General features: G+C 43.4%; 1 long non-coding RNA gene across 1 annotated transcript; it reads right to left on the bottom strand.

Moving 5' to 3' along the window:
* Nucleotides 1-8,177: 8,177 nt before the first annotated feature.
* Nucleotides 8,178-18,380, bottom strand: LOC125084114 (uncharacterized). The gene is made up of 4 exons (XR_007122480.1): nt 18,267-18,380; nt 15,376-15,496; nt 11,006-11,111; nt 8,178-8,387 (listed from the first exon to the last, which is right to left on the bottom strand). It is a non-coding gene; the product is annotated as an uncharacterized LOC125084114 (long non-coding RNA).
* Between the last annotated feature and the right edge of the window lie 4,850 nt (nt 18,381-23,230).

The following is a 23,230-nucleotide window of genomic DNA, read 5'->3' as shown; positions in this document are numbered from 1 at the left end:
GGATTAAATGACCTAATATGTATACAACACTTAGAAAAGTGCCTGGCAAATAGTAAACACTTTGCATTACTTTTATCACGGTTAGGTTTCCAAAGCCCATTTCCCTCTTTTACCAAGACAAGGAATTGAGTTGCTTGCCTCATTATTATGAGTTGTAGAAGTTCTTTATATGGTCTGGGTATGCATGCTTTGGGAAATAGACACACCGTATAATATTTTCTCCCAATCCATTGCTTTTTTAACAGCATTTTTGGAAGAACAGAGTTTTAAATTTTGAAGTCCAATTTATCTCTCCCCCCCCCCCCCGCTTTTTTTAAAAAGGATTCATGGTTTTCATGTTTTATCTAAGAAAGCTTTGTCTAGGGGATACCTGGCTGACTCAGTCAGTGGAACATGCAACTTTTGACCTTGGTGTCATGAGTTCAAGCCCCACATGGGGCACAGAGATTACTTAAAAATAAAATCTTGAAAAAAAAAAAAAAGAAAGAAAGAAATTTTGTCTAGGCAAAGATTGCAAGAATTTTCTCCTACATTTTTTTCAGAAGATTTATAGGTTTGGCTTTTACATGTAAGTCTATGATCTATTTTGTGTTAGTTTTTGTGTACAGCAAGACATAAATGTTGATGTATAAATAGTGTGAGATAAGGAATTTCAACAACATAATTTATTGAAAAAGACTGTTCTTTCCTTATTTGCTTTACCTTGGCACCTTTATCAAAACCCAATTGACTATATACGTAAAGTTCTACTTCCGAACTCTCTCTTGTATTCCATTAGTTTATTTATTGTTTGGGGTTTTTTTTTTTTTTTTTATAACCTCTGGGAAGCAGCATTTCCTCTCAGGAGTTGTTAAAAATCCCATAGCTGTGAGCAACTTCGCTGATTTAGGATCTTGTCTAACTGGTGGGGGAACAGTGGGGTGAGTCTCCACACTCCTGTTTGATCCTAGCTTTGGGGAAAGGCAACCATTTTGGAGGAGGCTAGGGAGATGCTAGTGCTTGGTCTTGTGAGTTGGAGTATCTAATGTTAATGCTTTCAATCCCAGCACTGCTTTTCAGTTTGGTATGAATTGAGTCATAGCCAGCCAATTTTCCTAATATGTATGAGATGGGGACCTTCTCTATTTGGGGATATTTTTGTTTATTTTAATGAGTATAGGCTGGAAAGGAACTTATAAATTCGCATTGAAATGACGAGTTTCCCAGAAATGTTTATCTGATATATTTTCAACAAGTTGTTTCTTAACTTTCTTGTACATCCTATTTTTAATGTGAGGTTAGGTCAGCTCAGATCATCCCTCACATGTTTTTTTGGCTTTTTTTCCCCCCCCAATGGAATGATTGCTTTAATCCCAAATTCAATGGGAAGTTCAATGTCCATTGCCATTATGTTTGCAGATTCCCTGCGAGTTTATTGACCCCCAGTCACTTCTGGTTTTGAGTTCAAGCTCCAGCTGCCTCACACTGATGGTTTAATTTACATTCCATCTTCTGAAGCTATTCTCTCTTCTCTACTCCATAACACAGCTCCTTTTCTGTGATTTCTTGCCCCACAACTGCCCCCCGCAAAACCTCCCACAGGCATATGGTCCAGTTGTCAAAGGTTTGAGGTGATGGAGGAGACGAAGGCAGGTTCTCCACTCCCTGCTTCTGAAGTTTCCAGCTCCTTTCCTCCTAGAATCCCTCCAGCTCAATTCCCCTTATTTGAGCAGGCATGATAATAGGTGTATTTGCAGAATTTACTGTGTGCCAGGCACTTCTAAAGCGCGGTACATACAGCATTAATCATGTCATCTTCACTGCAATCCTGTGAAGAAGCTATTATGATTAGCCACATTTTACAAATTAAAAAATGTAATCATATCCAATCTGCTCTGCTTAAAGATGGACCATTAGAAAAACTAGCAGAGGTTTTAAAATTTTGTTTATTCCTTCTCTCTCCCCACTTGTTTCTGGGAGGGAGGTAAACTGAGGAATACGGCAATGCATTTTGCCAAAGATATGAGTAATGAGGGGCAAATGTAGGCACAGTCAGTGTAGTTTTGGAGAGCTACTGGACATCAGCTGGGTTCGTTCTGCTTGCAAAATTTAGTGTGCTTTAAAGTCCCCATTTTATAACTTGTAGAAACCAATGATCTTCCCCAAGTTTTTGCAATAGTTTGAGGAGCCTACCTGCTCATGGCTACCTCTGTTCTGGTTCATGTTTCTGCTGAATAAGTTTAGATAATGGATCATCCATGACATCACATAGACCTAGATATGAGCACAGCCACTGTCCTCTACTCCCCTCTCCACCCCCACTACACACAGGATTTTCATTTGAGGAGCAAAGGATACTGAGAACTTGGAGAAATGGGGGAGTTTATGTCAAAACAATGCTAATAGGGGTGCTTGGGTGGCTCAGTGGGTTAAGTATCAGCCTTTGGGTCAGGTCATGATCTCAGAGTTCTGGGAATGAGCCCCATGAGGGTTCCCTGCTCAGCAGGGAGTCTGCTTCTCCTTCTCCCTCTGCCCCTCCCCCATCCCTACTGGTACACACACTCTCTCTCTCTCTCTCAAATAAATAAATAAAATCTTCTTAAAAAAATAGAATACTAACAACTCAACTTTGAATATTGGGTATCTTCAGAGTCCATTTAGCTCTCCCAGCCCTGGGGATTTTACATATCACTTGTTCTGCTTTTTCTGTCTTCCTTCCTTGTTTCTGTCATCTTCTCATGGGACTCTAAAATAATTCCGTTTGTTCTCATAAAGCAGTTGAACTCCCTTTTTGCACCTCATGACTAGGCTTTGTGACATGAGAACCAACTTTATCTAAGTGGACTATGAAATGTTTTTTAAACTGAATGCTCCCTCCCTAAGATAAATCCTTAAGCCATTTGTTTTGATCATTTGAAGAATGATCTCTATAAGATTTGCCCCTGTCTGTTTAATGAAAATAAAGATTTGATAACTTCAGACAAATTTCTCACTCTTGAGTCATAGCATGGGTCCCCGTGCCCTGCTCTAGCAGCCTTACCCACAGGCCATAGAAGCTGTGCCTAAGTTTTCTTGTTTAGGCCATATCTGTTGTGCTCTAATCAGGTTAGCATTATGACTGGACCTTCTCCGTGGGATCTAAGTGGGAAGTGAGAGTGGTGGGAGCTTTTACTTAATTTGTACAACTTTTAATTTCCTGTATTATAAAGCTAAAATTTTATGTATATTAGGTATAATAATATAATATAATATAATCTGTGAATATACTTTAGCGTTCTGAAATAGATATAACCTGAAAAGCTATTTTAGTGGGGCTGAAGGAAAAGGCTGGAAAAGTTCTATGTTTATACAATATTTAATATGTTATATACACTATGTGTATAAACACTGTCCTGCAAATTATGTAGGTGGGAAAGATTTGGATAATTTCTTAAATGATATTGGAAAAGTTGGCTAGCCATTTGGAAAAAAGTATACTTCCACATATGGATGAACATTTACATAATCTCAAAGTAAGAAAATCTTTCCTAATGATGACATTAAAGACACTAAAATACATTTGACTGACACATCAAAGCAATGGTCAAGGAGCCCCCAGGAGCCTGCAAAGGGAATGAGCTTCACCTCAGGCTGGGAACATTCTAAAGACTGAAAGCATGCCCACAGGATGGGCCCTGACAAGGTCAAGGAAGAGAGTGGAGACAAACTCCCCAAACGCATGCGTGCACACACAGACTTCTGAAGGCAAACGAAAGGGCATCAGTGTGCATTTGTTGAGTACCAGGGGCAGAACATACAGGAAAGCCAAAGACACAAGGAGGTGAGTAAAGGAGAAACCACTTGCGCTACTGAGAGTTAAACGGGAGACTTGGAGAACACAACCCAGGGAGCAGCAGGGGCTTTCAGATAGCCCATGCCTTGTTGTACTTCCCACAGAAGAGGATAGAGCATGTGACCTTTGTGGAAAAAATAAAGAGATAAAAGATACAGTCATAAATCAATGGACTGAGATAAAACAAGGAAGCCAGAAGGGCTAAGAAAAGAAAGCAAGGACATAATAGCATTTTTCAATGAGTACCATCATAGAAGGAGCACACAGGGCATAATTTATGCAATAGCCAGCTTAATGTGGGATCTGAAGAAAAAGCATAAGAAAGTCACATGGACTTTCGATGAAAACACAAAGTAATAAAAGTGATTCGAAGAAGGAAGAGAGGCAGTGAAGGGCCAGTGGAGCTTTTGGACGGACGCTATCGGGAGTTGACCCAAATGGTCATTCCCAGCCTCTTCTCTGAGAAAGCTAAATACTCAGTAGCTCAACCTCTTCAGGAAGACACAGTCTTCTGACTTGAAAATGTGTTGAAACTATAGTAAGCAAAAAAAAAAAAAAAAAAAAAAAAATGTTGCAAAACTGTGCAGAAAAGGAATTATTATTATATGTGTGTGTTGTGGGTGGAATTTGTACACGACCCGCCAATTCCTATGCCAAAGCCCTAATCCCCACGATTTCAGGATGTGACTGTATTTGGAGGAAAGATCTTTAAAGAGGTAATTAAAGTTAAATGAGGTCTTGAGGGCGAACTCTAGTGTGACTAGTGTCTTTCCTAAAAGGGAAATGTGGACATAGACACACACAAATGAAGACCATGTGAAGACAGACGTAGAAAACGACCATTTGCAAGCCAAGGAGAGAGGCCTCACTCTGTCACCTTGAACTCAGACTTCTAGCTTCCAGAACTGTGAGAAAATTCACTTTTTTTTTTTAAGATTTTATGTATTTATTTGACAGACAGAGATCACAAGTAGGCAGAGCAGCAGGCAGAGAGAGAGGAGGAAGCAGGCTTCCCACTGAGCAGAGAGCCCGATGCAGCGCTCCATCCCAGGACCCTGGGATCATGACCTGAGCCGAAGGCAGAGGCTTAACCCACTGAGCCACCCGGGTGCCCCCAAAATTAACTTCTGTTATTTAAGTCACCCAATCCTTGGTACTTGGATATGGCAGCCCCAGCAAACGAGTACAGCATGTGTATGAAATAGCACCGGGAAAAAATCCATCCAACTCTTGCTGAGGTCATTTCCGAAGAGGTGGTTCTAGAAGGGACTTTAGTTATGCACGTGACTTTATACACTTTTCCTTGAACATGTTACACAAAGCACAATTTCTTTCTTAATGGACATAGGGAACTGTAAAAAATTAGATAAGACAAAAGAAGGAACAAAAATACCCTAAAATGCATAGTAACTGACGTGTCTCTGTGTGAGGCAGCAAAGTCTCCTCCTAGCTGTCAATACTTCAGTTCCCTCAAATACAGATTGTTCGGTACAGTTCACCACGTCCATGAGGTAAAAGCTCAGGCCGTGGGTGACAGGTACCCACCCCGCATTGATAGCCTTATCAGTGGAGAGTTGACACATGAGTCAGCTCCCTACAAGGAGACATTGTAAGCATGCATAAGGTGCAAACCCTGGCTGGGTCCATAACGGCTGCTATCTCTCTACCAGCCCTCGGCACCCCAGGAAGTGTAAGGAAAGGCGATTTTATGGGGCCAGGATCAAACTGTACTCTCCAGTTTGTCACCCAGGTTACCTGGCCTGCTTCACAGGTTTATATACCTGTCTGTTCTCTGTGGATGTTTACCATTGCAACTCCAGTGTAAACAGAGAGAGCCGGGAGAGAGCTGGGACTTGTGGAATTAGGCCCTCATCTTCCTCCCCTCCCTGACCCGTGCTTTGAGCAAAACCAAAGGAGTGATCCCTGTGACCAGCTGTGGAAACCACAGTATCAGCTACCTAGTAGCTTGGTCTGGGCACAAGAATTAGGGGTACGAGGTGTTTATCCCAGGCTTTAGGGGGAAAAAAGACTGTACTTTGCTCCCCAAACATGTCCCAAACACTTGCTTTGTGTAAGTCAGTTATGTCAAGTCCTTTATTTTTATTATTTTTTATTTATTATTTCATTTATTATTTATTATTTATTTATTATGTCATTTAAGCCTGACAACCACCCTCTGAGGTATATTCTGTTACCATCTCTATTTTGATATGTGGGGCAGCTGAACCTGAAAGAGGGTGATGTTGGTCAAATTGCTCAGCTAGGAGTGGAGGAGGCCAGATTTTGAGTGTGTGTTGTGTGGCTCTGAGGCTGATGTTCTCTTAACCGCTACACCTTGTATAAGAAGACTTGTCGCCAAGTTCAAATGCAGCTAATTGCTAGATGAATGACTCTGACAAATCTTTTCCTGTCTCTGAGCCTTATTTTCCTCCTTGGTAGAGAGAGGTCTTCACTTAGGTACCTTCCAGGAGCCTTTGAGCTTAGCCTTGCTATGTGTGGCCTCATACTAACCTTATGGTAAAAGGTCTGGTTGGAAGACTTCAACAACAGATGGGACCTTGGCTTAGCTTTGAGAAAGCATCTATCTCCAGAGGATAGAAGTTGTTGCCAGGGGAAATGTGGTTCTTCTCTGCAAGGTCTACCCTGGGGTATGACTCACTCAGAGCCAGGCTAGGCAGTAATATCCTGGGTGGCTTTTAGGACCCTGCATGCCTCCTCCTCCTTCCCTAACCCTACTTCTGCCTCCACTCGCTCTCTATGGCCATCTTTCCAATGCTGTCCTGCCCCTCAAAGGAGACAGCTGATCCTGAAATATGGACAGTTACAAATCAATCAGATATGTCTTCCCAGGCCAACCTGCAACTCGGTATTGGGACCAGGGAATCTGTAAAGAGTAGAACCCCTGTTAATGGGCCATTTTCCAGTGCTACTTCCCATCCAAGACCTGACTGTCATCTCCACCCCACCTGACACTTCACAACTTTCCATGGCCTCATTAATTCTCTTGAACCAAAGTTTTTCTAAAAACCTCTTTCTCACAGTACTGTAGGGCAGGCCTTTCTTGGAGGAAGGGTTGTAGCTGGTTTCTTCAAAGTTTCCTCACCCCAGCATCACTCCCACCTGAAACTTCTCTCCAGGGCAGGCCAAAACCTACCTGGGAAGGTAATGGAATTAGGGAGCCTAGAGTTGACATTCTCTGAATCTAGAGTTCTGTGTGCAGCATTTAGAACAAGAGAAGTCCCAGAGATAAGGCCAGAAGCCTGGATGAAGTGTATCCAGTTCAGGTCCTTTCAGGAGCAGAAACAGGGAGTGAGAGATTGTAGAAGCTATCAGGACAGACGTCCCAGAGGTCACTGTGATGGACTCCCTTGGTGTCCAGATGGGAAACTGAGGCCAAGAGAAGGGAAGGGACCTGTGAATCAGTGACAAAGCTAGGTTCCTGAATGTCATTACAAGGTCATTTCCACTGCAGCACAGCAGCATTTGGAAGTTGCGTCCTCTTCCTCTGTATCCAAGTGCATGGCTTAGGAAAGACCTCTGCCTGTGGATCTGGAGAAAGTTTTGTTTCCAGCCTCAATCTCTGGGGTACACACAGGCAGGGCCTTTTAGGACCCGATTTATACTTTCTTCACTCTCCCCTTTTCATTCAGAACTTTTGTTAGAGAAAAAAACTTTTTTGAGAGCTATCAGTGCTTAGGCGACAACCCATGCAACCTAGTTAAATTACTGAATACCGATTTTCTTTTTAATGAGTGGTTATTATACCTTTGGAAAAGCATGTGACTTTACTCTTTGCTTACCAAACTTCAAAGATACCCATTGAGAACAGCCAAAAGGCCAAATCCTGTTTGCTGACTTGACAACCCTCCAAGGTCTGGCCCCACCCACATTTCTAGTCTTATCTCACACTCTTCACCCACAAAGCTATGCTTGTCCAAGCTGACCTTCATTCTTATCCCTGGATATATCCAGACTTATCCCAACTCTGAACTTTTTGCTCACAGGCTAGCCCCCTTCTTCACATCTCTCAATTGTTCATACTCTTCAAGGCGCAGCTGGAAAGTCCTTCCTCCTTGACGCCTGTCTTCAGATTGGAAGTGACTTATTGCCCACTTCAGAGCTCCCATTGGACCTTATCAATTCTTTTCTTTTCTTTTTTTTTTTTTTTAAAGATTTTTATTTATTTATTTGACAGAGAGAAATCACAAGTAAGCAGAGAGGCAGGCAGAGAGAGAGGAGGAAGCAGGCTCCCTGCTGAGCAGAAAGCCCGATGTGGGGCTCGAACCCAGGACCTGGGATCATGACCTGAGCCGAAGGCAGCGGCTTAACCCACTGAGCCACCCAGGCGCCCCATCAATTCTTTTCTTAAAGCACATACCAATCCCTACCTCTCAGCGTAGTTATCTGATAATATCCCAACTAAAAAGCAGAAATCGAGTCACATGGAGCATCTTTTGTGTTGCACAGCACCTAGGACATATTAATGATTGATGGAACTCAGGGTACTTGAGTACAGAGCAGGAGTAATAAACTCATTGAACACCATTCCAGAGACTCTGGAGCATGAAGTGTAAGGCTGGAACACAGAGATAAAAGAGAACGGAGTTACTCGAGGGGACATTTATGGTGGTGTGGAATCAGTTACCTTAGGCTAGAGACTCAGTGGAGGGCACAGAGGTAAGGAAGGATAAGGAGGGAGAACATGTAAGAACTTTGGTTGTGGGAAAGAGCTGCATCCCACCCACCCAGCTGAGTGGGGATAAAGGGCGAGATAACAGCATTAAGTGAGCTCTCCACACTCTCCTGAAAATCTCACTCATGGAAGACCCAAATGTGGGGGTATCCAATCAGATGGGGGGCACCAAATGTGGGGTGTCCCAATTGAGTGGGGCCCAGTGGTTCAGACAGTGAAGGAATTCACCCAGGGAAGAACAAAAGAGAGAGAAGTTTATTGACATTATTAAGGAGAGGTGGGCAGGACAGCAAAGGAGAGACAGCTGTGAGGTGGTGAGAGGGGCCACAGTTATAGGATGGAGAGAGGGAGTATGGGAAGGTGTGGAATTTTCCCTTTTTTGGTGATCTTAGGAACTGTGCTTGGTTGTAATTGGTCAGTTAGGGTCTGTGGCTATTTCGAAGTGGGTCGTTTAAGGATCCTGTTTGCATTCAGCCTGGTGGTCGCTGTGGGCCCTCTTGCCTTGCTCAAGTTTCTACTCCTCAAGCCTGCTGCCTAAAAGTGACCAAATATGTGGCAAAGTTCTTGCTTTGCTTTCCTGATGGTTTCATGGTGGAGAGGAAGTTGGGGTGGGGGTTGGGGGACAAATCTGTTAAAAAAGCAAGGGTAGAGAAGCAGAGTGGCTTTGTGGATACAGAACAGTGGTAAGTGCATCTGTTGTTTGCTCCTGTGATCACATGGCTGACAGGGAGCTGTGGCTGCCACTACCCAGCATCATGAGAGATAATCCTAATATCACTAGCCTGGAAAAAGATCAAAATTCAAAATTTGAAGTATGGTTTCTACTGAACGTGTATTGCTTTCACACCATCCTAATTTCGAAAGATTGTGAGGCAAAACATTGTAAATTGAGGGTTGTCTGTACTGGACCCTCCAGCCTTGATACTGGAAGAATGCAAGGAAGAAGGCCTGAGAATGGGTTGATGTATGAGTTTTCTCTCTCTTTCTTTCTTCTTCTTCTTTTTCTTTCTTTCTTTTCTTTTCTTTTTTTTTTTTTAAGGACTCCTCTGTTTGTTTTAGAGAGAGAGCATGCATGAGCAGGGCTGGGGGTGGGGACAGAGGGAGAGAGAGAGAACCTCAAGAAGACTCCTCTCTAAGGGCACAGCCCGACACAGGACTCGATCCCACAACACTGAGATCATACCTGAGCTGAAATCAAGATTCAGATGCTTCATTGACTGAGCCACACAGGCATTCTTCATGTATGAGTTTTCTGTGGCTGCTGCAGCAAATCTACTGCAAAGCCAATAGTTTTAAAAACCCCAAGTTATTCTCTAACAGTTCTGGAGGTCAGATTCCAAAGTGGGTCTCATGGAGCTAAAATCAAAGAGCAAGCAGAACCATCTCCCTCCTGGAGGCTGTAAGGAGAATCCATTTCCTTTCCTTTTCCAGTTCTAAGCCATCTGCAACGTAGTAATGTAGTAATCTTTTCTGGCTCTCTCTTCCACATTTAAAAAACCTTTGTAATCACACTGGGATCATCTGGATAATCTAGAATAATCTTCTCATTTTAAGATCTCCTGTTTAGCAAACCTCATTTCATGTCCAACCTTACTTCCTCTTTGCCAAAAATTACAACATATTTACATGTAAGAACATATATCCCTCCTAATCCAGGGATTAGGATGTGGATGTCTTGGGGAGGGGGAGCTTATGCTGCCTATCAGTTAGCCAAGGTTATCTGTCCTGAAAACATGGAGAAAGGATCCTTATCCTTATTTACCTTTGATCATTCTTATCAAGTACAAAGTTCTTTGGATCCGATAGAGAAGAATAAATAGCTCAGGGTGGGTGAAGGGGCAGAATGTGCTCTGGACTCTCAGACTGGAATGGAATTCACTCCAAGATACTGAGCATTTAGGAATGAGATGTCCAGATTGCTCATGAAGAGTTTGAAGGACTTACAGAGAATAGTGAACATGTTAAAAGATTAGAAATGTACTGATTTTTAAAAGGGATAATATAGATTCCTTAACCTATAAGTGAATGAGTTCAACATTGCTTCTGGAAGTAACTTTGGATGAAACATTTTGGTTCACAAGCACTTAAAAGGGCCTGTTGCAATTATGAAATGACATGGGTTCACTGAGAACAAATCACATCAGACAAATCTTATTTTCTCCACTGATAGGGTTTCTCCATAGTAGGTCTAGAGGGAAGATAGGCACTGCGCATCACCAGACTATAAGAACTTCTTGGAACTTTTCTACAGCAGAAATGAGATGTCTGGTTTGGGGAACTTGGGTGGCTCGATCAGTTAAACATCTAACTCCTGATTTCCGCTCAGGTCATGATCTCACCATCATGAGATAGAGCTCCACAATGAGCTCTTCACTCGGCACTGAATCTGCATGGAATTCTCCCTCTCTCTTTGCTCCTCCCACAGCTCTATCTCTCTCTCAAAATAAAAAAAGTCTTAAAAAAAAGAAAAGAAAAAGAAAGCACCTATCGTTCATATGTACCTCATCAGCGGTGTGCCGGAGTTGGCTCATGCTGGCTCATAAGAGCTGATCATACACATGTCCTCCCAACTCCATGTTCAGTGACATCACATTAATAATTTGGAATCTGCCATTTGGGAAGTAACTTATGTCATGGAAATCAGCAAATGTTACATATTGCAGCACAATACTGCCTGGACTCTAGGTGTCTACTACTGCCAAGACAGTTGTCAGAAGGAATAAATAACTTGGACAAAAAACTCAACAAAGTCTCCCATAGTAAGTCTGTGGCCAATAAAGAGACGCCTTAACTGGATGCTAGTGCAACAAATATCAAAAGGGAAAAAGAAAGAGAAGGAAGGAAGAAAGAGAGAAGGGGAGAGAGAGAGAGAGAGAGAATGAATGAATATATGTCACATTGGAGGGAATTTTCTAAGAGTGGAATAAAGAGCTCTGCCCATTGTCCTATGAGTCTTGGGCAATCTTTGTAACAACATGAGAGAATGAGTATGTTGCATGATACAAAGATGTCTTCATCATCTGGAATGATGAGTTGCACCTAGCAGGATGAAATTTCATAGGGCAAGTGTAAGGATTAGTCAGAACTAAAATAATAAAACACATCATGCAAATTAGGATGGAGTAGTGGGAGAACATAGCTTAGTAGCGTGAAATGTGAAATCTCATTTCTCCCAATGGGTCAGGTGATGACTAGAGCATTGTGCCCAGATCGAGGCAGTACTTAGTTGAGTACTGAGAGAAGAATGACTTGAGTGATGGGAAATACAAAACTTGTCGTGTGAGACAGGACAGAAGGAATTTGGAGGTTTTCATTGAAGAAGAAAAGACTTAAAAGAATATGAGGTTGACACCAAATATTTGGATGACTGTTACATGGACAGGGCCATCACACTGCCCAGTTCCTTACAGTGTAGTCTACGTGAACAGCAGTCCACACAGCCAGAAGTGCTACTCTTGCATGTGGGCAAGGGCTTGCTATTCCAAAGAGTAGAAGCCCCCAAGAGTTGTATTTCAGCTCAATTTCAGCAAGAACCTCAGAACTCCTAAAGAGTATTTTCTCTTGCCTTAGAAAGACTCAAAGCAGAGGTTGGATGGCCACATGTGCAGTAGGGGGTTCTGTCAACAGAATAGCAGAAGGAGAGTTTTATTGGATGACTTTCACATGTTTTCCAATTCTGAGACTCACTAATCCCAGAGATGAAAATTATCATTTATCATGGAGCCTAGGTGGCTCAGTGGATTGAGTGCCTGACTTAGGTTGTGATCTCGGGATTGTGAGACCAAGCACTGTGTTGGGCTCTGCAGTGAGCTCAGAGTCTGCTTGGTATTCTCTGCCTCTCCCTCTGTCCCTCCTGCTCCTGTGCTTGCTCTCTAAAATAAATGAATGAATGAATGAATAAAATTGTTTAAAAAATAAAAATTGGGGCAGCTGGGTGGCTCAGTCAGTTAAGCATCTGCCTTTGGCTTGGGTCATGATCCCAGGTTCCTGGGAATCAAGCCCCACGGCAGGCTTCTTGCTCAGTGGGGAGTCTCCTTCTCCCTCTCTTTGTGTCCCCCTGTTGTTGGTGCTCTCTGTCTCTCTTGCAAACAAATAAATAAAATCTTAAAAATAAGGGTACCTGGGGCACTTGGGTGGCTCTGTAGGTTAAGTGTCTACCTTCAGCAAAGGTCATGTGGGATTGAGCCCCACACTGGGCTCCCTGCTCTGTAAGGAGTCTGCTTTTCCCCTCTGTTCCTCCTCTTACTCATTCTGTCAATTCTCTCTCTCTCTCTCTCTCTCAAATAAAATCTTTTTTAAAAATCATAAAATATAAATAAATAAATAAATAAATAAATAAATAAATAAATAAGAAAGCTACCATTTATGGAGCTTTTACTTGTGCAAGGCATTGTGTTAAGTACTTTATATACCTGATTTAATTTAATCTTCATAACCACCCAACAAAATGGATGTTATTATTTTTAATATACAGATGAAGAAATTGAGATTCAGATTATTTGATCATAGTCATCTAATTATTAAGTGTCTTAGCCAGGGATTATCCCTGGGAGTATATGACTCCTGGATTCTTCCTGGAGCCCTGAGGACTGGAATGAAAGCTCACCATTCCGCCCACTCTGTGGCTACTGGGAAGCAGGGTGATCCGGGTTGATAGCAATATGACAGTCAGGGAACTTGTGAGAGGAAGCTCACTGGAGGAAACATGGAACCACAACTGTGGGTGCTATTGACTGGCCAGTGGGGTTGTGTCTTGTCAGTAAGATTTCATATCTTGCAAGAGTGGACTCTGCTGGACCAGACTCTTACTTCGCTCCGTCTCTTGCATGGTCAGCATAAATTCACAAGGCCTTGATGAAAATGAAGAAGCTCACAGAAACACAATCTCTGGCCAAAAGCTCCCTCATGGATTCAAGGATGTGAGTCAGGAGTATTTTGCTTCAGTGCTGAAGACACTGAAATTTGAGTCTTGATGATGACTCTGTGGGCTCATCACCAGTCCCAGGATGGCTTGCATGGAGCCACCGAAGTCTGGAGCTAGTTCCTGGGAGCTACCACGTAGCCAACAAACTAGGAAGCATGATCTTTGACTCATCCGCCCATTACACAACTAATCAGCACTGCGGAGCTTGGGTGTTCACCATGTGTCACCACATGCCAGAGCCACACCTCTCCATTGCTGGTATAGCTTGCCTGGCTAGCCTTTGAAGCATTAGAAGATGTTTGTTGACTTGGAACAATCAGTTACTTAATGAGCTGCATCAAGACTGACATTCCTACTTGCCAGTCATTTTTCAGTGTGAGAATTTGGTTGTGGGCTCATGTTGTGTCTTGGGCAATTACTGTGGATTTCTCTGGAACCACCCCTGTTGACACGACTTGTACTCATGCCTAGGATTAAAGTCTACTCATTATCAGAGGGCAAACACCTATCCTCACAACACAGCCAACATCATAGTTGGGACACAACTTATTTGGGACCTTGCCATTTTTCTGTCTGAAGTATCTCCCTGCCATCCAGAAACTCTAGGCCCCACCATTATTCTGTTCAACTCTCTCCCTTCCTCCCCCATTCTTTCCATGTCAGAGAACTTACCTCAGAATCATCAAAGTTAATATTGCAGATAAGGAAACAAAGCACAGGAAGGCTCATTCTACATCAAATAACAAGTGAAATGATCTTTTCATCCAATGATCATGCCTCCTCAAATGAAGAACTGTTGTAATATGTGGCAAGAATGATAGGAGAGGTGGTACATATCTTTTATTTTTCTAGAGGACTATAATATTGCATTGGAATTCACCATGCTCAGAATTTTATGGAAATGGCCAAGTGAAACGTTGAGAATGATTGAGGCAAGGCTCTGGTACACACTCGCCCATGGTGAGTTCTGAAGCCCAGCTCTGTCTCCTCTTTAGATGATTCTGGCAATGACCCTAAAGCAGAGGGGGCAGAGGGGGTCTAATTCTCTGTAGGCAGCCCATATATCCCCATCGCATACAGTATGCCCTGCACTGGGAAGCCTGCCTCTTTCTCTCTCCCTTTCTTCCTTCCTTCCTCCTTCCTTCCTCCCTCCCTCTCTCTCTCTTTCTGCCTTTCTCTCTCTCTCTCTCTTTCTTTCTTTCTTTTGATTTTGTTTATTTATTTAAGAGAGAAAGAGAGAGAGCACATGTGCACCTGAGCAGGAGAAAGGGCAGAGGGAGGGGGAGAGAATCTCAAGCAGACTCTGGTGCTGAGTCTGGAGCCTGATGTGGCTCTGGAGTCTAGAGCCTGAGTCTGGAGCTTGATCTCACAACCCTGAGATCATGGCATGAGCCAAAACCAAAAGTCAGACACTCAACCCATGGATCCACCCAGGTACCCCAAGGTCTGCCTCTTTCTGGAGGATCCAACTGCTACATGTCATTTTCTTGCACACACTTGAGGGTACAATGTTTGGATGCTGAGTCTGGGAATAGCTGAGTGAGGCTGGTGCTCTGAATCTCTTACCCAAGGACTCTGAGTGTACATTCTGCTGGGATCCTCTTTTCTACTGACTGTATTCATTATAAATTGTGGTGGCAAAAAAAGGGTTTTAAAAGGCTCTCTGGCCAGAGGAGTCCCTTCCTCCTTGAGGTCAGAACTGAAAATGACCTCCTCATTTACACAACATTCTGGCATTTTCTATGCAATTGTACTGTCACTTTTTGCCCAGTATCCCCTATTATGTGGTTACAGTCCTCTTGCACTCTTTCATTCATCAGAAAGTCAGAATAGTTGGGCAATAGTTTGAGTTCTTCTGGTGCAAGCTCTAAGAGATACAGCAAAGTGCTATCTGTGTCGTTTATGGGAAAAATCGAGGAAAGCTTGATGGAGGGAGATGCCCTCTACTTCTGTCCATTCTTAATCCAGACAGACTGTTGGCTACGACACTGCTTCCCCCATATCATGGGCTGCACAGACTTCCAAATATTGCTTCTTCCTCATTGGAGCCATCCTTAATGGATACCTCCTGAAAGAAAGAGAATGAAAATAAAGTTTGCTATGTGTATATCTTTAGGATAAACTCCTTAGAACTATTAGGTCAAAAGGCATGTGATCTGTAGTTTTCATGCTAAAAATTGTGCCAATTTATACCTCCACCAACAACGTATGAGAAAGAGTGCTTCTTGTCCTGTACCCTTGTGAATAAAATGGGCTTATAAACTCTGCCAATTTTATAGATGAGGAAATAAAATAAAGTTTGCATTCAACTGTGAAAAATTCATGCTTTTATCAGTGGAAACTCCGGCAGAAGGAGATCTGGATTCTGAAGAAGATTTGTTGTTTACTTATATCCCCCCAGGGTCCTATAGAGAGGCTGGGGAGAGTGGGGGTGGTGAGGAGAGAAGAGGGGTACCGAGAAAAAATACGGTGAAGAGGGTGAAGAAGTCCAGCAGTATTAGGTTGGGGGCACAGCCAGCAAAGCTAGAGATGACAGTTCCTAGCTATCAGGTGCATTCCTCTTCTCTCCCCACTTGACTTGCCTCCCTCCACCCAGCGCATACATTCCACCCAGCTGCTCCACGTCTGCAAATAGGTTAGTCATGCCCTGGGCACTTAATCATCCTGACGCCATTCTTGGACCTCAGGAGGGACACTAGATATGGAGGCAACTGCTGCCCAAGGAGTCCCTGCCAAGTGTGCCAAGAAAAAGGGAGTTGTTTAGGTTGGTTTCTAAGGGTGCATTAGTGATTGTTTGGAATAGAGGACAGGATCATAAGTGAGATTCTGGACTGATCAAAAGACCTGAGGTCTTACTGCCAAGGGGGGTAAAATTATTGGATCAAAAATTCTAATACTGGGGCACCTGGGTGGCTCAGTGGGTTGAAGCCTCTGCCTTCAGCTCAGGTCATGATCCCAGGGTCCTGGGATCGAGTCCCGCATCGGGCTCTCTGCTCAGCAGGGAGCCTGCTTCCCTCTCTCTCTCTGCCTGCCTCTCTGTCTACTTGTGATCTCTCTCTGTCAAATAAATAAATAAAATCTTTAAAAAAAATTTTTTTAATACTAATGGATATGGTTTGTACAGGGACAGTTGCCACTGGAGAAGCCAATGTGTTAGCCTCTGGGTTGTAATGAACAAAAAGGTTTATCCAGATTACCCTGAGTGTTGGTTTCTGAAGCTACATGTTTTAAGAAAGAGTGACATCTTGGCCATATATCCAGGTCTCTGGTGAACCTATAAATAGCTCAGGAGCTTACCTCCCCAGGGCCTAGAACACAGTTTGATAACTATGTTCCAACGTGGTTCTGGCAACTGGGCGATGTCCACCCTCCTTCAGCAGCAGGAGGAGCTAATTGTTACTCTAGAGCTTCTCCATCAGTTGGACCCAGCTCCTCCATCCTTTCTTCTGCATCCACATCTCTGCCAATGAAATGCTCTTCACACCACCTGACCTCACACTCTACTCGTAGCTTCAACTCATGTCTTCTAACTGCATGTTCTCTGTGTCTTTTGCTCTTCCTGTCGATTACTCAGTGTCCGATGTCTCATATTTAAATATCCTCAAAAGACAGAATCTGGTGGGCTCAATTAGTCACTGGAATCCCTTCTGCTCAGTTTATAGACTGGCATCTAGGCTGGCTACTGTTCCATCAGATGGCCATGCTGGAGGAGTCAACAGGGGCAGCATGGGATCAAACGTGAGGAAGCCTCAGAAGAGGGTCATGGGTATGGGACTGAGGTCATTAGACTTCTTTAGAACAACCTGACTCATATCCCAACTCCACGGATTCCCATATGACCTTGACACACAAACCTGTCAAGTGAGCAGGGATTTGTTGTACATGATCTCCAAGGTTCTTTACAGCCCTAAGAATCTAATTTGGTGGTTATACTGGTCCACAAATAATACATCTGCTCTTCCTGGTTACCAGTCCTTCTTCTTATATGATTGCCTCATTTACCTACCATTTGAGATTAGACATCAAAGACCATTGTCTTTCTTTCCTCATCACAATGGATTACATATTGCATCTGTTGATGGTCCCTGATAGATTCAAGATGCTGCAATGTGACAAGCACAGTGTTGAGAGGAAGGAATGCTTGTTCCCCATTCCTGACGCTGCCATGGAGAGAGCATGGGCAGTCATGTTCAGCCTGACTCTCCACATAGTGCTCCCCAAGGGAGGAGGAGTGATCAACTGGAAAATTGTCTTTTGGAGCAGCTTACTCTCTGAAAACACAGATTCTCTGCTTCTCCATGCAGTGAACTTACCAGAACATATTCTGCCCCTCAGTAGGAAGTCTGGGGAGGTGATGCTATGGTCTCTTTTATAGCCATAAAGCTAGTATTTTGATTTTTGTCTTTGTAAAAACTTAAAATTATGTCTCAGTCACTTTGGAAAGTGGCTTAGGAGGGAGGAATATGGTCAACGAGTACCACCTTGTTCCCTAGTATATGGCCATCCTTGGGCCTGGGTGCTTGAAAAAGCCTGCCACGCCAGCTTTGATATAACACAGAGTGTTATACCTTTGCTTCAAGGGTCCCAAAGCAACCTGAGGAAAGAAGTGGTATTGGCCTCCTACCAGGGAACCCCAGGCCCCAGACTCTATCCAGAAAAATACTCCATCTTTCATTTTCTCCTGTGGCTCGGTCCAGTGGAAAACATTCTGGGTTTAGAGTCAGAGGATTTGAATTCAAACCTTGGCTCTGCTGGTTACTAGTTGCATAATTGTACATATATGTAAGTCTACTGGGTCTCAGTTTCTCCATCTTTAAGATGGACCTCATGATACCTACTCAGTCCTTGTGAAGATCTCATTCAATAAGGAAAGAAGTGGGAACACTTTGATCAACTCTGCAGATGGGAGTGGTCGCCAGCAACCCTGCCAAGAATGAGGCATTGTGCTCTTCTCACTTACCCATCTCCCTCTGCTTTTCCTCTTGAGTTCTGGTGGTCCCAAGCTGGAGATGAAAAAGATGAAGTAGTTTTCTGGTGATTATAGCATTGCTAAGTTTTCTGTGAGCCCCGTCATCCGGAGCAAAAGAAGAAGTTGGGCTTAGCCAGGCTAACTGGGGCTAAATCAGCCTGGTGGGTGGGAATTCTGAAAACTGTGGGGAATTCACTAGTTGGAATCCCTGGTTACTCTTATCATCTATAATATGAATATAATCATTCCAATCTCATGAAGTTCTACGGGGGAGTAAATAGGCTCAGAGATCTGGCACATGATTAGAAAGTTAAATGTTACTTCTCTTCTTTCCATTAAATGCTGCATAAGATGCTACTCCTCAGAAAAATTTCTTATAGAAGTAACTTGCTTGGGGGTGCCTGGGTGGCTCAGTGGGTTAAGCCTCTGCCTTCGGCTCAGGTCATGATCTCAGGGTCCTGGGACCTGATCTCAGGGTCCTGGGATCAAGCCCCGCATCGGGCTCTCTGCTCAGCAGGGAGCCTGCTTCCTCCTCTCTCTCTGCCTGCCTCTCTGCCTGCTTGTGATCTCTGTCTGTCAAATAAAGAAATAAAATCTTAAAAAAAAAGAAGTAACTTGCTTGGCAGAAATGCAATTTTTGAGGACCACAGGGCAAAGAAAGCTCACAGAATGTCAAGCTCAAACTTGAATCCACACAGAGAACTGTCATGTGACATCTGGACAGATTGGAGTTTGGTAACTTTTTCAGTCAAAAACCAGAAAAAAGGGGCGCCTGGGTGGTTCAGTGGGTTAAGCCTCTGCCTTTGGCTCAGGTCATGATTCCAGGGTCCTGGGATCGAGCCCCACATTGGGCTCTCTGCTTGGCAGGGAGCCTTCTTCCTCCTCTCTCTCTGCCTGCCTCTCTGCCTGCTTGTGATCTTTGTCTGTCAAATTTAAAACAAAACAAAACAAAACAAAAACAGAAAAAAATACCAGTAGTGACTTTTTTTTTTTAAGATTTTATTTATTTGAGAGAGAGAGAAAGAAAGAGAGCAAGAGAGAGAAAGCATGAGTCGGGAAGAAGCGGAGGGAGAAGCCGACTCCCTGCTGGGAGCTCCCAGGACCCTGAGATCATGACCTGAACCAAAGGCAGATATTTAACCCACTGAGCCACCCACGTGCCCCAGCAGTGACTTTTAATATATTAAAGGTCATGATTAGAAAGCTATGTGAGTTCTTTGCCAACAGTCAAACCAGAATGAGACTTCTCCAATTCTGTATTCCTGACCTAGACCCCCATCTGGTCCAAGCCTTGGTGTGCCACCTAGACTAGTGCAATGGTCCCTTCATGGGCCTATTCTTGGCCTTAATTGGAACTTGGCTGAAGTTCCTCTTCAATAAAGCTTCCCTACTGTTGATGGTTGAATTTTTTCCAGCGTACTACTCTGGTGACCAGTTCCCTGCTCAGAGACCTGCGCTGGTTCCACTATCACAGTTTTTAAACTTGCCTCCCATTCCTTCTTTTTATGTACATTTCAACGCTTTCAAGTGGAACTAGCACCTGTATGGCTCAGTCAGTCACCAGGTCCAAGCGACAGAAACAGTCTCTGGAGATTGGGTAGTTTGTAGACTGATCGACAGGACCAGAGAGTCAGCCACAACCCTGTATTTCTAGAGCCCAAACAGCCTAGCCACAGAACTGGCTTTATGAGGAGAACACCTTGGTTGTCTCCCTGAGCACTAACCAAATCTGTGGTTTTCCCTGCTGCCATCTCTGGGTGGGAAATTCCATTTTATTGCAACTGCTATTTCTGCCAATATCTGTGACATCTCTTCAGCAAGAACTCAGTCTGTAGGGCTCTAGAAGCCAGAGTTCTGCTACCCTATGGACAGAAAAAATAAATATATATGCATTACTATTTCCTTATATTGCTTACTTCAAAATCACTGTCACTGTGAATGAGTCTTATCGATGAGGTCTGGAGTACATGTTTATGGTACAGTTGACAGGAATGCTAGGAGAGTTCCTTTGGTTTTTACCTTGGGGTGAAGTGGGCTGCTATTTATAAGGCGGCAAATTCCCAAAACATAACAAGGGTGCTCAAAAATTGCTGGGTAGCCAGAAAATGGGATAAATATTTACGCTATATTCGGCTCTGTTTACTCACCACGAACCTACACCCTTCTTGCTTACTTACGCTTACCAATGATAAGTCTTCTGCCTTGAGACAATGCAACTATCCACCAAATTAAAACAGACTTATCCTCTGTCCAAAAAAGAGGCAACCCAACATTGTCCAGCTTCAAGTCCCGGATTTCTGGGTGACGTACATTCTTCCTCTAGTTTCGTCTGAATTCTGACTTTATATCCTGTAACCTAGGGATTATATTGTAAAGATAACCACCAGCACCACGACAATAATAATTAGTTACATCACAGAAAGGAAAAATACCAGTACATAACATAGCCTTTTGCCCCACTGTTGATTAAATTAGTCAGAGTTGGTGTTTATAGGTCTTCTTTCCTCAGATGTTCTGTTAAGTGTAGCTTAGAACAAAAATAAGTGTATTAATAAATTGTGTACTGATTTCATGTTGAAATGATACTACCTTGGGTATAGCACGTTAAAGAAAAAAATACTACTAAAATTAATGTCACCTGTTTTGTTTTGTTTTTTTTCCAAGATTTTTTTAATTCATTTGAGAGAGAGACAAAGAGAGCAAAAACAGCGGGGGGAGGCAGAGGCAGAGGGAGCAGCAGACTCCCCACCAAGCAGAGACCCTGACGTGGGGCTCGATCCCAGGACCCTGAGATCATGACCTGAGCCGAAGGCAGACACTTAACAGACTGGGCCACCCAGGTGACCCCACCTGTTTCTTTTTACCTTATGGTCACTAGAAGATGTAAAATCAGATGTATGCTCGCATTCTATCTCTGTTGAACAGTACTCCTTGGAGGCTTAATTTGCTTCTCTTACCACAGCAGCCCATGTGACAGGCCAGGAAGCAAACTTGGAAATTATTCTCATTGCTAAATTTATCTGTGCCAGCTACACTCAGCCACCACATAGGTGTGGGGTTCCACAGGGCCCAAGGTGAGGCTGATTAGAATTAAAATATTTATAATCTGATCGTGAGAAGGCTGCCCCTCACTGGTAATCCCCAGAGACACCCTAGCTTGCCATAATTTCAAAGCTAAAGGTTTAGAGATTTTCTTTCCTTCAGTATATATTGATGCTGATACATTGCTGTCCTTTTGGGGGAAGATGAGGAGAAAGAGGCACAGTATGACCCTGACATGTTATCGTAGAAGCTTCTTTCAGGGATACCCACCCTTCCTTTCATTTAAGGGGCTCAGAGTTTCTGAAATAAATCAGGCCTGTGAATTGAGGGAGGACAAGGGCTTTTCTATTGTAGTGGCTCAAGGAAGCTCTCTTTCCACCAGACTGGGTTTTTTGGTTCCAGAAACCAAGTTACAACCTTGTAGAAGGCTGCCCATCTGTTTCACTTCCAGATCTTCTACTTATTAATTTGATAATCAGACCATGCCGGTTAGCACTATAGTACCTTTGCCACGTACATTAATCATAGATACCATGCTTCTGATGGTTAAACACAATGTTGGGCCTTGCTCCAGAGCCCTACCATGATCCCACCATCCTTACTGAAATCAGGAAGATATTTTGTACAGCCAGTCCTCCCATCGGCATCTTTGGCCAAATACATTTGAAAGATCCTTGCTCTCCCTGAACAAATGTGTTTCTCAACGGTTTGGCGATATGAGTACAGTCTTGCTCTTTACTGGGAGATGGGCTGAATCACCAGTGATAAATGCATTTCCCAATCCCTGTCTTCCTAAATCTCTCTATTTCTTTCTCACTGTTGCCCCAGAAATTTCTGACTTTTTGGCTTCATTTGGTGGGGTCCATCTCTGAGGCAGTTTCCAGCCAGTGAACTGAGAAAAACAATCAGATGTACTCCCAGCTGCTGGTGCTAGTATTTCATCCAGAATCTCTGGCAAAAATACCATCTCGAAAAATGTAGCCTAATCTTTGGTCATGTCCCTCACTCTTTGGTCAAGCCCTTAATCTCACACGCATTCGCCAGGGTTTTGCTGATAAAAATTAGCAAAGATTTAAAAGTTCCTTTGATATCTTAGCCATCTTCCTGGTTCTGGGCCCCTGGGGACATAGGAGGATATAATTCTATTTGTAAGTTTGAAGATAATCAGAGATGATAAGGATGGGGCACAAGAAACTGGCTTCCCCTTGCAGAGTAACTCCCTAGAGAAGGTCATTGTGGGATCCCCACTGGAAGAGGAGGGAGAGAATCTGCCTCTCCTGGTGAGAGGCTCCATGGGATTTGGGATACCCTGAAGCACACGAGTCCCCCCGAATCAATTCTTCGGTATTTACTTCCTTCTCGTCAATGCCGTAACTTTTGCAACAGACCTGATGAAGCTATGGATTCAGCTAAGGCTTTAATTTAATGAAATCAGAATCAAATTTTGAATATTAGATAGCAGCAGGGAAAGCCAAGCTGTGAGTAGGAGACTGGACGAGGGTTAGGGTTAGTAGCACTGAGAGCCAGTCAGTGCTGGAACAAATGGGAGAGTCGTGTCCTTGAGAAGTCAGCTGAAGGCAGGAAGTCAGATGCAGAGGGCTGTCATCCTGACGTGGATTTTTCTTAGGTGTCCAGCGTCCTGGGACTTTGAGAAGTCAGACCCTCATGAAGGCAGACTTAAGGTCGGTATGGAACATAAAAGGATTCCCAACTGTAGAAAGCAAGCAAGTTGTAGGGACCTGCACAAAGGGAAGAAGGAAGTTTCTAGCCACATTGTGGTCATAAAGGTGG

This window comes from Lutra lutra, chromosome 13 (genome assembly GCF_902655055.1).
Source record: "Lutra lutra chromosome 13, mLutLut1.2, whole genome shotgun sequence".
In the NCBI taxonomy this organism is placed as follows: domain Eukaryota; kingdom Metazoa; phylum Chordata; class Mammalia; order Carnivora; family Mustelidae; genus Lutra; species Lutra lutra.
The sequence above is the reverse complement of the archived record's forward strand: the minus strand, read 5'-3'. Positions and strand labels throughout refer to the sequence as shown.